This window comes from Nicotiana tomentosiformis, chromosome 2 (assembly GCF_000390325.3).
Source record: "Nicotiana tomentosiformis chromosome 2, ASM39032v3, whole genome shotgun sequence".
In the NCBI taxonomy this organism is placed as follows: domain Eukaryota; kingdom Viridiplantae; phylum Streptophyta; class Magnoliopsida; order Solanales; family Solanaceae; genus Nicotiana; species Nicotiana tomentosiformis.
Window position 1 is genome coordinate 97806182 of NC_090813.1, and position 13187 is coordinate 97819368.

At 36.1% G+C, this 13187-nt stretch overlaps 1 long non-coding RNA gene and 1 other non-coding gene across 2 annotated transcripts; both read right to left on the bottom strand.

Annotated features, from left to right (window-relative positions):
• Window positions 1-3482: 3482 nt before the first annotated feature.
• On the bottom strand, window positions 3483-6632 carry LOC104120573 (uncharacterized). Its single transcript, XR_691691.4, has 2 exons — window positions 6076-6632; window positions 3483-4141 (listed from the first exon to the last, which is right to left on the bottom strand). It is a non-coding gene; the product is annotated as an uncharacterized lncRNA (long non-coding RNA).
• TRNAT-UGU (transfer RNA threonine (anticodon UGU)) lies at window positions 6605-6676 on the bottom strand. The gene has a single exon. It is a non-coding gene; the product is annotated as a tRNA-Thr (tRNA).
• Between the last annotated feature and the right edge of the window lie 6511 nt (window positions 6677-13187).

A 13187-nucleotide genomic window follows, 5' to 3' on the forward strand; every position in this document is an offset into this window, starting at 1 on the left:
GCTTTGGCCGAGGGGATAAGTGTACCTACTCCTAGTCAAGCTGACCCTAGTACCGGGTCAAATCAATTTCAACCGAAAATTAACACTGTTACCGATGGTATTTTATATTATGATCCAAAAAAAGATCAGGAAGAATTGACAAAAATGGTTACTGTTATGTGCTTACCCTATAGTTTTCCTTCTGACCCTAACTTTGTGCATTACATTAGAATTCTTTTTAATCCTACTTATAAAGGTTTTTCCCGCACAATCGTAAAGAGAGATATTTATAAATATAAACATGAATATGAATAATATTTGCGCTATTTATTTACACATATAAATTATCGTGTTGCTATTACAACTGATATTGGTAGAAGTGGTAACGACTGTGATTACCTTACTGTTATTAGTCATTGGATTGATCAGGATTGGATAATGCAAAAACGCATTATTGCTTATAGAATAATTAATTCACGTCACACAGGTCAGTTTATTGCTAACACAATTACGGATATATGTAGATATTTTTACATTAGTGATAAAATAATATCAGTTTCAATGGATAATGCTACTAGTAACACAAATACTATAGCCTTGCTTACCACTATACTAAGTCTTGCATTTAGTAACATTTTTCATGTTAGTTGTATTTGTCATATTTACCATTTAATTGTGAGTGATGGTATGAGAATTTTAAATATTGAAATTGAAAAGGTTAAAATGGCTCTTAACTGACTTTTTTTTTCAAGCCGTAGAAGTAGACTTAGAGAATATTTTAAAAGATGCGATGAATTTGGCCTAAGAGAAAGAAAGGTTCCTAAACCTTATCCAACTAGATGGAATTACATGTATGAAAGTTTAGTTATTACATATGAATATAGAAACCCCATAAACTCAACGTTTAATGCTCATGTAAGTAATGATGATGAGCACCTTACAAATACGGATTGGGCTAATGTTAAAATACTTGTAGATTTTTTAGAAAAATTTTATATTGCTACAAATGAATTTTCTAGGCAATATTATCCTACTATTTCTAACTGTTTAGTTTATATTGCAGAACTTGCAAATTTATTTGCTTATTTTTCAAAGGATAGGGAAATTTATAAACTTGCTATTGATTATATGAGAAAAAAGATTAAAAATATTTTTTTTCCTATTTTCCCTATTTATGGTATTGCTGCTTTGTTAAATCCTTATATGAAATTAGGAGATCCTCAATTTTGGTATGAAACTGTTTATAAATGTTTAGCACTTGAAGATGAGGAGTTGTCTAAACTTCCGGAAGCAATAGCCTCAATTAGAATAAATGCTCAAACTATTTATAATGCTTATCAAGTTGCATTAGATCATGCTAGACCAAATGTTCCAACTCCTTCTTCTTCTTCTGATTCTCAATCATCTAAAAAACTGCGGGAGTAAGAGCACGTAGTGCTTGGGCAGGGTTTAGGGATTCTCAAGGTTCTAGTAGTAGTGATGTTTCACAACTAAATGAGTTTGAAATTTATTTGTCACAGAAAATTGAGGAAGTGAATCCTGACGGCTCCTTTAATCTTTTGGAATGGTGGAAGGACAAAGAAAAATACTTTCCGATTCTTTCAAAGATGGTCCGAGATATTTTAACTATTCAAGCTTCAACAGTGGCATCGGAGAGCGCTTTCAGTCAAACAAGACTTCAACTCGGTGATTATAGAGCGTCTATGAAGGAGAACTTGGAAAAATCAGTACTTTTCAGAGATTGGATCCGTTCGAAAAGAAGAAATTTTGGACTTGCTGAATCACAACCAGAGGTAGACGAAGCTTACGAAGAAATGCTAGCTGAACTTGCAGAGGATGTTGCTTTTCCCGGAAGCGGTGATGACCAAGCTTCTTTTTCGCCACCACCAACGAAAATTCCTCCGGACCTTGATGGATTTATGAAGTTTGTAAGAGATACCATGTAACTTGTATGAACAAAAATTAGTATGTATTATATAACTTGTATTTTGGTACATCTTGATTAGTTTCTATTTCGTCTCAATGGTGGTATTAGCACCTTGTTGTGCTCATTCCATAGGGGGGAGGAAGACTAAGAAAGATATTGCCATATTTTTTTAATGCTATAAAAATTATAACGCATTGCTTTGAATATCTCTTTATAATATTTTTGTCTTTAAATTTGAATTAAAAAATTTAGGTCACAATTCTATAATAAAATTTACAAGGAATTGCCTTAGATATTTTTATTAACATCTTTTTTCTCTAATTTCTATAAAATTTAAATATATATATATATATATCTGTTGGGCCCATTTAGCCCGCGGGCCGGGACCGTTTAGCCTGGGACCATTAGTTCGTGGGTCCGATCCCGAGCCGGTTCCTATAAAAAGACCACCAGGACCGGGCCCGTTTAGCCCGGGACCATTTGGACCGGCCCACTTAGGCCCGGGACCTGCCCACTTGCCACCCTTAGGTGCATGATATTTGTCTGGCCCACATAAAGGTCGATCTCAAACATGCTATTTATTCACATGTGGAGGTACTGTCATATCATGGAGTTCAACACAATAAATTATGGTTGCTGCTTCTTCAAATCATGCAGAGATAATAGCCATTCATGAAGCGAGTCGATAATGTGTTTGGTTGAGATCAACAAAATCAACATATCCAGGAGATTTTTCATGGGAAAAGGATATTCCAATAACATTATATGAAGACAATGCATGTATAGCTCAACTAAAATGAGGATATATTAAAGGAGACAGAACAAAGCATATTTCACCAAAACTCTTTTTCACGTATGATATTCAAAAGAATGGTGAATTAGATTTTCAACAAATTCTTTCAAACGATAATTTGACAGATTTGTTAACTAAGGCATTGCCGACATCAACATTTGAGCAGTTAAGATACATGATTGGAATGCGGCGTCTCGGAGATATCAAATAAAGTTTTTATCGGGGGGAGAAATACGCGTTGTACTCTTTTTCCCTTAACCAAAGTTTTGTCCCATTTGGGTTTTCCTAGTAAGGTTTTTAATGAGGCAACTCTTCATGCATATTACAAGATATGTGTACTCTTTTTCCTTCAATAGGATTTTTCTCACTGGGTTTTTCTTAGGTTTTAATGAGGCACATTATCTGTTAATGGACATCCAAGGGGGAGTGTTATAAATCCTGCAAGTGGATTGCAACGATGGATGTCTTCGTAACAGGTTTTGAATTAGTTTTGTATCCATAAAAAATTTTGAATTGGTTTTGTATTCATAACAGGTTTTGGATTAGTTTTGTAACAATGAAATATTTCTATAAATAGGTTCATTGATGAACCTATTAAAGACACTCTGAAACTAAGAAAGAAATGTTCCTTTCTAATATTATCATTCTCTTCTATTATTAGTCCTAGTTAATTACATAGTTCTTGTTATATTGCTTTTATTTCATAACAACTTCATAGTGTTCTTGGCAATTAATAAAATATGAATAATGCAGTATGGTTAGTCACTAGTGACACAACAATCAGGACAGACATTTGCAACTATTTAGAAATTTTCCCGTACCTTACATAAACTATGAATAATGTACAGTTTGTTGTGTTAATGACATACATAATACTGACTTCGAAAGAATAACACTTATACCTAGAAAATGAATGAAAACGTAAAAAAAAAAGAGTAAATTTCGCGACACGAAAATTTGATTTTCAAAATGAAAGATATATAAAGTAGTTTTTTAACCATCCTATATTTGAAGCTCACTAGCCAACTAATTCGGTTTAGCAACAAGTAGGCTCATTATGGAGGGTAAATGCTCTCTGCATACCAAGTAATTCTCTATTTCAAGGACTGGAACTTGAGACTGATTAATGGCGAAAGACCTCAACCATAGCCACCACACCCCTTGGTCAGGACATTAGTTGAGATATGAGAAATATACAGTTAAGCTACACCTGCCCAGAACATACTACTGCGCCCGGGAAATAGTAGATGGGCAGATTGTTTAAGCGGGACTAGACTTAACAAGTTAACATAACAATAGCTTAAGTAGGGAAGTGGGAATCTGAGCATGCTGAAACAAGTAGCTCAGACACCCCTGGGACATGGGCCAGATTTTAAGCATCACAAGCCTCAAAGTGGTCAATGTCTAAATGCACTCGGTTCTCAACTGGCTTCACAATATGCCTGTTACAAGTTAAAATATAAGCAAGCAATTGCAGAGTCAGAAAGTATATAAGGAGATTCAAGAAAATAAAAGAATGTCATAGTTGGGATTTGAAGCTGCGACCTAAAAGCAACTTTCAAAACCCCCTTTAACACTACGCTAGGGTATTGAACAAATTATATATAACAAAAACCGAATTGTTCTTGCATTATTTGCAAGTATAATCATCAAGGGGATTCAATTGAACCCCCGTACCTATATTTAGCTTCGCCCCTGTGAGCAAGCAAATCAAGAAAGTATATATATACGCAACTAATCAAATTAGGAAAGGGGGAAGCCCTCCCACAAGTCCTAATAGAGGTGACCCTTCATCGAAAAAAAGTCCTAATAGAGGTGACCACTTCACCAGCCAACCTACTTAGCCTACAAATCTATATATGGGACTAGCTCAAGCAACCTAGGTCCAGATTAATGTGAGTAAGTTTCCAACAGCGTAAGACCTTAAAACTGAAGAGAATCTCAGGACACGTGTGTCGAAAATTACAGCGGTGCACGGAAAATCAGCTCAGCCCTCCAAGGAAGATTTCCTAGGATATAAGGGCAGTTATAGATATAGGGCACAAAGAACTTATCAGGCAAAACAAACAGAGGGCAAAAAGAAAGCATTAAGATCAATTTCTGATAATTTTAGCAGTTCAATTTCCTTCAGCTACTTCTGCGCCCCCCCAGTAGTTCTCCACTAGTTTCCCATCCAGTTGCTATAATATTTGACTTAGTTGGAACACGGAAGGGCTGACATCTAAGTCTCTCTTTTTTCTTTGGGCTCTATCTTTAATCACCACCCAACTTATAACTGGTCCCCTATTACGGTTTCAATCTCTGTTGACATAGCAAAACCTAAGTAGCTTACCTATATCGCTCCATCGAAAAACCCCTTCCACATAAATGGCACAGGGAATATGACCACCGATGCTGAGTAATGACCTAGAGTTAGACCACCGATGTGTGCCCACCCATGAGGGCATTTGCAATGAAAACAAATTTAGTTCCATTTTCTTTCCTCCAAGATACGAGGCATTTTACACAAATATTTACCTTTTCAAGAAAGACGTATAGTTAAACGCAGCTTGCACACCACAATTATTCCACCTTACCTGCATCTTAACAGCCAGTATATGCAATGGTAAATCTACCAATCAAGGCTAATGAGAAGAAATCAGCTATTTTTGTGCATACAAGAATTTGAACCCTTCTCTCTTATGACATTCCGGCTTCATTGATGCTAGACCATACCCAAGAGTCTTCACATTATTCACGGGCTACAACAAATATATCGACTACACAGACATGTTCTGAGTTATTCAATATGGGAATACTAGTGGAAGTTGAGAAATGGAGTAAAGCACAAAGATAGTTCACAGACATAAAAGGTAAAATCCATACTGAAATTCATCAAGGAAAACTATCAACACGTTTGTACAATGAAGAAGAGAGGACCAACTAAGCAGATACAAGAACAAGAATATATAAAGCTGAAATCAGACAAAAGCAAGAAATTCCATTAAAGTGAACGACGTGAAGCTTGACAACTAACCATAATTCATTTATTCATACACCCATCAGAGATTGCAATTTAAAAGAAAGAACTTTGTTTCCAGATTTCTATATCTTTCTTAATCTAAATATCAAACACAACTATATAAAATAATCCATAAACCTCGATCAGGGAGATGTGAAGGCGACAACACAAATTATAAGCCCCTCAAAATAGATTATTAGAAAAATTGGAAGAGTTGATTTAGCTTCTGTTTTGGAAATATTACTATCAGTATCATTCTAAGTAACAGCAAAGGAAATATCTTTCGGTCATTACAAAGCGGAAACAATGAACACTATGCCTGAAAAAGGGATTTCAAAACGGGCGAAGATGCAGCTTTAGTAACAAAGTCCTCACCAGATTAACACAAATTTACGTCTTTCTCCTCAAGCACTTCCTAAGCTTCTTCAACTTGTGCTTGTTCATCTTCCTCTTCCTCTTTTTCTTCACACTATCCGCCCAAATCTTTACTGAGTCTTCGTTTTCATCGTTCTCGGATTTAACCAACTCATTTGGAGAAATGGGATTAAGAAAAAACCCATTTGGGTTAAGAAAAAGACCAAAAGAAAAACTTGGGTAAAGATTCAATTTTGAATCCACTGTTTCTTTTTTATGAAAAAAGGGTATCTGATTATGTCTGCTGCAAGGAGGATGGACCAAGATTTGTGGTGTAGAACTGAGAATTGCTGGTTCGGATTTATTAAGGTTTGTGAGGATTCTTGATTGAAATTGGTTTCTCAGAGCTTTTCGGAGAATTGAAGCCATTTCGATTAAAATTGTTACAGCATTGAACCACCAAAAAAAGGGAAAAATATATCACCTAGGGCTTTGGGAGATTTGTGCAAAAATGGGAAAAAGAAAGGAAGAGTTCAAAAAATAAGTGCTTTGCCCCCATGCAGGATCGAACTACAGACCTTCAGTTTACAAGACTGACGCTCTACCACTGAGCTATAGGGGCTTTGTGCTGTGCATCGAAATAGTTGTTTTATAAACCTGAATTTGTGTCTATAAATTGAAGGCAAAATGGCCTCCTAGCCACTTAAACTTGCACTGGTTTGTCAACCCGGTAAACCAACTTAGAATTTTCCTATTTGAACACCTCAACTCAATAAAATGGATATCAATAAACACCTCTGACCGTTGACTATGCTTATGTGGCATGGCATTGTCCATGTGGCAAAGATGTGTGCAAATCACGCTTAAAAGGCGCGTTGATAGAAAAAAATTAATTAAAAAATGCTGAAATAGAAATAATTATAAATAAAGTAACTAAACGAATAAAAAGAAAAAGCAAATATAACAAATCAAATTCGTCCCATCTCCCCCTTTCTCCATCCCCCTCCCCCAACCCACTTTCTCCCTCCTGCTACCCACCCTCGGCCTCCCCTCCCCTTTCTTTTTATTCTTTCCCTATTTCACTTCTTGCCATTGCTCCACCATCTTTGTCACCTCCATTTTACCACAATTTTCTTTAACCAATGTAGTATCCAACAAAATCAAAGATCATTCCTTCCCTATAACAAAAAAATCACCATGGGAGGCGAAGGAATAGCTGGAATAAATGGACCAGCGATGAAGGTGAAAAAGATAATAAAACTATTGAAAAATGTAGGATGTTGCTGGAGAAGTACATAAGATTTATATTAACCATTTTCCATCTTTTTACCTCAATCTCATCTCTTAGCTGTGCAAATCATGGAGAATTACAAAGACAAATTTTTTGATGAAGAAAAAGGATATTTGGCCAGCAATCTGTCACGACCCAAACTGATGGGCCACGACGAGAGCCCGAGTCCTACCTATCGAACACCTCTGAGCATGCAACTAAGATATAAACATGAATAACATCTGCTGAATTACGAGAATAACATACATGAGGAAAATCTGCCCAAAAGACATATGTACATATACGAGCGGAATACCTAGGGCGAGCCGACAAGGCTGCTATAGACAACTATATACCCAAAACTGAAAGCCGGCAAGGCCACATACTATCCAATTATATATATTGTCTACATACCTCTAATAGAATATACAACTGTACAAGGACGGGACTGGGCCACGTCATACCCATATATGTGTACAAGTATATCGTACCACAATCAAAAGCAGCTCTCGTACTAACTCTCGCTGATCAAGGATCCTAAGAAGGGGGACCGTCTACTTGTCTACCTGCACCTGCGGGCATGAAACGCAGGCCCCGGGAAATAGGGCGTTAGTACGAATAATGTACTGAGTATGTAAGGCATAAAAATCAGTACATAATAGACATAGATAAAACATGGAATAAAGAATTCCGCCTGTAAGTCTAAATCACTTTGTAAATCCTGAAATATTTATAATGTCATGCAAGTGCGTATAAATGTCGTGTCATGCATAGGTATAGGTGTACATAACATCATCAACCCTCTGAGGGCATCCCATCATATCATCTCGGCCACTGTGGGCAAAATTATCAACATATACCAGTTGATCAGGTGGTGGTACGTATATAACGCCGTGACCTTTTCCCATATTCCATATACATATAATATATGCGTATATAACGCCATCTGGTCATGGGTCAATGTACATGTAAAAATGCATGAAATGCATAAGAAATATGTTAATAAGATTTCTCGGAATGTCATAAAAATCAATATGCCTTTCGGATAAACTTTATCAAATACGTAATTTTCTGAGACCCATGAACGGAAGATATAATAATAATTCATATGGGGAATTAATAATATAGGCACCCCTAGTATTTCTATGAATAGAGTCATTTATGAAAGTTGCGTATTTTGCTCGTTTCATTTGTATTATTTGGATTATGCCAAAAAGAAAGAAAGGATAGCCTTAACATACCTGAGTCAATTTTCTTAACAATCCCTCTAACATATATTAATTACGACAAAACACGTGACATCGAGATCGAAATAAGGAACAATTCGTATGAAATGCTCGAAGCAATAATGTTGCTATTGCAAAATTATCTTTGTTGAAACTCTTTCTTAAGAGATGAGAAATAACGTTACTATGTAAGGAAAGCTTGGCTGAAGCTCTTAGAAATAATGCTACTGTGTAAGGAAAGCTTGGTTGAAACTCTTTCTTAAGAGATTAGAAATAACGTTATTGTAATGACCTGGCCGGTCGTTTTAAGTATTATAACCCCGTTTCCCCATTTACTGCTCAATTTATGCTTTACATTTGTTATGTGACTTGCCGGGGTAATTGGTTCGGGTCCGGTGAGGTTTTTAAAAGATTTGGAATACTTAGTTCCAAGGTTTCGAAATTTAGTTGAAAAGGTTGACCAGATGTTGGCGTATGTGTAGTGACCCAGAGAATTTTTACTAAGGAAAATTAAGGTTTTGTGGTATCGAGGTAGATCAATTAGTACAAAGGTTGCGGCTCGGACTTTTTAGGTTGAACAATGCACCGGGAAGTAAAGAAAAATTTTTAACAGAAAAACGTATTTCTGCAGTCCATTATGTGACCGCATAATCACTCTGCGGGCCGCATAATGGCCGCTGAAGTGAGGCAGAAGAGGGCCAGTTTGGATAAAATCTGCGGTCGACTATGCGACCGCATAACTGTTCTGCGGTCACTATGCGACCGCATAACTGTTCTGCGGTCACTATGCGACTACAGAATAGGTATGCGGGCCGCATAGTGACCGCATACACAGACAGATGTTTGCCGGTTTTGGACACCGATTATGCGACCGATATGCGGTACGCATAACCATTATGCGGTCGCATATGCGACCGTAGAACCTGTTCCGGAGCTTCATTTTTTTTGTTTTATAAACCCGACCCCATTCTTATAAAACACTATTGGGGGTCATTTTGAAGGGTTTCATATGATATTTTAGAGAGAGGTAAGAGCATTTTAGAGAGAGAAAGTAAAAACTTAGTCATTTATCCATCAATTTCTTGTTCAAGGTTTGAAGATTTCACAAGGATCTTGCTAGGGCTTCATAGAGGTAAGAATTTCTTTCCTCAATTCTTCAATTTCGGGTTTGGAGTAAAGATGGGTAATTAATAGTATAATTCTTGGGTGTAAGAGTATTATGTATACATACCAATAAGGTTGTGGAAAGATTTTTAAGTTCAAATGGATAAAGATTAGGTTGAAAATGGTAGAAATCTTCATAGACTTTAATTGAAGATTTAAAGTTCGAGTTGATGTCGAATTTTGGTGAAATTTGTATGGTTGGACTCGTGGTTGGATGGGCGTTCATATTCTGTAACTTTTGTTGGGTTCCGATATATGGGCCCCGCAGACGATTTTGAGTTAATTTCGAAATTTTCGTTAAAATGTTAATTTCGTTAATTAGATGAGCCTATTATTGTTGTATTTATGATATGTAATTGCTTTTGGCTAGATTTGGGCCATTCGGAGCCGGATACTCGTGGAAAAGGCATTGTGACCGATTGATTGAGCTTGGTTCGAGGTAAGTGTCTTGCCTAACCTTGCGTGGGGGAAATCCCCTTAAGATTTGAAACTATTATGCTATATGAGCGCCGTGTACGTGAGGTGGCGAGTACATACACGGGCTAGTTATGGTAAAACCCGATTTTCTTGCCGAGGAGCAACATGTTTTCCTGTTATTCTGAGTTATACCATTTTAATGAATACTAATCTATTTTCATTCTTAATTGAGTCATTCCAATATATGTAGCTATCATGTTTAGTCTAATACAACATGTCTACGTGTCTTAATTGTTTATGTGAATTATGTGCAACATGCTTAGTGAATTTTCCTGCTTCTTCCCAGACTGGTACTTAGGCTAAATTGTAAGAATTTCGTGATGTAGTTGTATTTCTATAACTCGCGCTGCATATTTACTTTGGGACTACGGAACGATATTCCGGGAGATCCCCCTGCACATTTACTTTGGGACTACGGAACGGTATTCCAGGAGTTTTCCCTGCACATTTACTTTGGGACTACAGAACAGTATTTCGGGAGATTTTCCTGCACATTTACTTTGGGACTACGTAACGGTATTCCGGGAGATCCCCCTGCACATTTACTTTGGGACTACGGAATAGTATTTCGGGAGATCCCCCTACACATTTACGTTTGGGACTACGAGACGGTATCTCGGAAGATCCCCTGTTGTATTTTTTTTGTGTACTGAGCTGTTACCTTCCACGATTCCATTGTTGTTAAATTTTAGCCTTTATTTTATTGCGGTATTACACTCTATATTATTTTATTATATATATTTATCAGTAGGGCCCTGACTAACCTCGTCACTACTCGACCGAGGTTAGGCTTGGCACTTATTGGGTACCGATTGTGATGTAGTCATGCTACTCTCTGCACATATTTTTCGTGTGCAGATCCAGGTGCACCTTATCAGCCGCACTATCAGTGAGCCGGGACAGCTTTGGAGACTTCAAGGTATATCTGCCGCGTCCGCAGACCTCGGAGTCCCCTTCTACTCTTTCTCATGTCCATTATCTTCTGTATTTTCCTTGTTAGATTCTGATGTATAGAGACACTAGATTTTTTCTTCTGTAGGTTGTGATTCATGATGTTCCGAGTTTTGGGATTTGCTGTGTATTTTTGAACAGTTAGGTGTTAAAATTATGTTTACATTTTATTATTTCGCGAATGTTAGACTTACCTAGTCGTAGAGATTAGGTGCCGTCACAGCGTTATACTGAGGAGGAATTTCGATCGTGACAGTTACTATGTAAGAAAAGTTGGCTGAAGCTCTTAAAAATAATGTTGCTGCTCTTTCTTAAGAGATTAGAAAATATTTTTGAACTATAAATGTTATACTTACTTTTTGGTAGACCCACATTTCAAGCTTGGTGTCACATTTCTTTCTTAAAGTGTGACACCTTTCAACTTTTATTAATAGTCATTAAATGGGAAAGGGATGCTTTCCAGGTTGGGGGGTTAAATCTTATCCAGCTCTTTAATTAATTACTCAATAATTCCTTAATTAACTAGGCAATCTCCCACTACCCAATAATTAATCAATTACTTCAACTTACTTAAAATACTACTCACTTTTTAACATACCTTATATACCTTACTATCATGGTCATGTAGTACCTTGTATGGCACTAGTCCATAAATATTGAGTATTATAGCTAGGACCGTATTTTATCCCAAATCGTCAATCTTTCATGAAACTCATTTTCTTTGATTCGTTTACCCTTTAGCCTTCATGACACTTCACTTATTACATGTTATCAATAGCATGAATGCTTATAACCTCAAGGTAATCTCATCTCCGAGTCTACGTCGATTAACTGACGATAAAATTTTAATGTACGAAATCGCGAGATGTAACACAATCTTGCAGCCGGATCTTCAAGCAAAGTTCAAATTAATTAAATCATTAGTACATATTATCAAACTAATATTGATTTGTCCATTTGAAGCAACATTTGGTGACAGTCAGATCTGAATATTTTTCTTTTAATAGTTTTTGCTTTGTTGGTGAGAATAGAACGAAAGATGGAAGAGGAAGGTAGTGGAGTGAGAAAAATGACAGCAGCTAAAGAAAAAATTCCAGTAATATTTGAAGGGGTTTTGAATATTTCCGGCTAGTTCTAAAGAAGACGAAGGGGATGCAAAATTACAAGAAATCTGATAAAAATGATTATTAAAAGAAGAAGAAGAAGAAGAAGGAGAAGAAGTGGGACCTATAATTACAAGTGTCCAGAAAATATAGTAACGTGGAAGACATGGTAATAAAAAATATTAAATTTTATTCATGTCAGCAACAATTGAACAACACGCACAGTCATGTGTGTTTATTTATATGCATTTCATGGAGTTGAAGTGTTTAAATGAGAATTTTTTAAGTTCAACCACCAGATTGATAAATGGGTATACGTTTAAGTGGTCCGAACGCAATTTTGCCTAAATTGTAACGGCAGTTAACACTCCACGCTTCTTAACATTTGAAGAGAATGCAAGTTATTAAAGCCTCTATATGCTAAATTACATTAATTTTATCACAAGGATACAGATCTACAATACGGAGTGTGAGTATTTGAGGCTTGGACTTTTCTTTTGTCACTCATAAAGATCAATTCCTCTTATGTCGTGTCAAATTGGGTAAAAGGGTAAAATTAACTTGAACCTTATTCGGTTAAATAAAATTTACTCACATCTAGTATTTAAATACACCAAATCATATAATATGATATAGTTAAGTGAGAAATTAAAGTTAAAATACATACTTAATTAACCATAACCAAGTGATACAAGTGAATGTGAAAGACATTTGTCATATATTCATTGTGATTAGTAAACCACGCTAAGAGTGAAGGTTACATAATTTCAGCTTATGATTTGTGGTTGCTGATTACATATTGGGCTATACAACAAACTAAATATTGTTATAAAATAAAAACTGTAAAGTAAATAAATCGAAGACAAGTATAGAGTGAGATCGATATATTATTCAACTTCAAACTCATGTATATAATAAACTGAAATCTCTTCTATTTATAGA